The sequence below is a fragment of the Rhinopithecus roxellana genome, chromosome 10, assembly GCF_007565055.1.
Source record: "Rhinopithecus roxellana isolate Shanxi Qingling chromosome 10, ASM756505v1, whole genome shotgun sequence".
In the NCBI taxonomy this organism is placed as follows: Eukaryota; Metazoa; Chordata; class Mammalia; order Primates; family Cercopithecidae; genus Rhinopithecus; species Rhinopithecus roxellana.
Genome location: NC_044558.1, coordinates 15260724 through 15262399, shown reverse-complemented (window position 1 = coordinate 15262399; position 1676 = coordinate 15260724).

Sequence of the window (1676 nt, the reverse complement as noted above, 5' to 3'; positions counted from 1 at the left end):
TTTTGCCATGTGGCCCAGGCCAGTCTCCACCTCCTGGGCTCAAGCCTGCCTCAACCTCCCAAAGTGCTGGGTTTACTTATAGGCATGAGCCACGTGCCCAGCTGGAGGTATCTTTTACATTATAAAATAAACTTTTCCATTTAAGCATAGTTTATACTGACTAAAGTACATACATTTTAAGTATATAGGGCAATGATTTTATGAATTTTGACAAGGGGAACACATTCTGACCAACCCCAAGTCAGGAAATAGAACATTAACAGAACCCCAAGCTCCCTTTGTGTTCCTGCCAATCACCACTTCCTCTTTCCCGAAAATAAACAACTATCCTGAATATTGACAGCATAGGTTAATTTGGCCTGTTTTGGAAGTTAAAATGAACTTTATCCCTTGGACCTCACTTTTTCCACTCAATATTGTGAGAATCATCTATAATGTTGTGTATGCTCACATATTTATTGCTCTATAGTTTTGCATTATAACCACATTTATATTTTCATTGTTTCCAGTTTTTAGTTTTTACAAACAGTGTTCCTAGGAACAGTTTTTCATTATTTGACTTTATACACTATACTAAGATTTTTTTAAAACCACGAAGATGATTTAATTGAAAGAAAACCATCATTAATGAGGATTGCTCCATATCCTTAACAATTCTTAACCCTTTGACTACCCATTCTTCATATTCTTTTCCAATTCCTCTTTCTCCCACTTCTCAAATGTGTTTACAACTTTGAGTGTTAATCTCTGTTGCTTTTTTTCTTTACATTAGTTCCTTTACAGAGTTATTGCTGTGAGGGCTTTCATGTTGCTTCTATATAAATGACTTAAATCAGTGTCCCTTCCCCAACTCCACTCTCACACTCATTTATTAGTCAGTCCTTAAGCCCTGCGTTTCATTTCAGTCACCTTTCCTATTTATTACATGAGTCTAGCACTAACCCTATGGCTTTATACCCAGCTTAATTGTAAAAGGCAAATACTTTTTTATATGAGGGTCTCTGTCCATAGAAACAATTGGAGTCACTCAAAATCAGCAGTTCAATCTTGTGGGATCCCACAAAATAATACTGCTCTTACTAGGCATCTTTCTAGAAGTAGGCTGACTACAGCCACAGTGTAAGCATGGGTCCAGGAACTCCTCTGGACATCTGGGAAACCACACTTGGGGGAGAGAGTAGAAGAGGAACCACATGACAGGTAGTGTGTTGGAGAGTGCCCTGAAGGGATGAAATGGACATGAGGCCACTGTCACCTTGCCTGGTGTCAGGCAGTGGACAAGACTTGAAACTATGTGAGAAAGGCACTCCAAAGCATGGGGGTCAGAGAGAGGCGGCCCGAAGGTCCAAAGCCTAGGAGAGGATTCTACTGTAAGGGCAGTGTGGTCTTCTTCTTATCTTCAGGGTAAAGTCCGGTCTTCTTTTTACCTTCAGGGTAAAGTCCAGTCTTCTGTAACATTTTAATTTCATTTTAATTTCTCCACAATCTGGCATAACTCTCTAACATTTGTAGAGGAAGGACCTTGATTCAATAGTATGCTGAAACTAACTTTCACCAGCTTCCAAGAGGCAATCATGGACGTTTCTTCCCAAGTCCATGTTTAGTGATGTCACAATGGTAGCTCAAAATTTGCCATGGTGGCTTATTGGCAAATGGTACAAATCATGTTTTCCTGG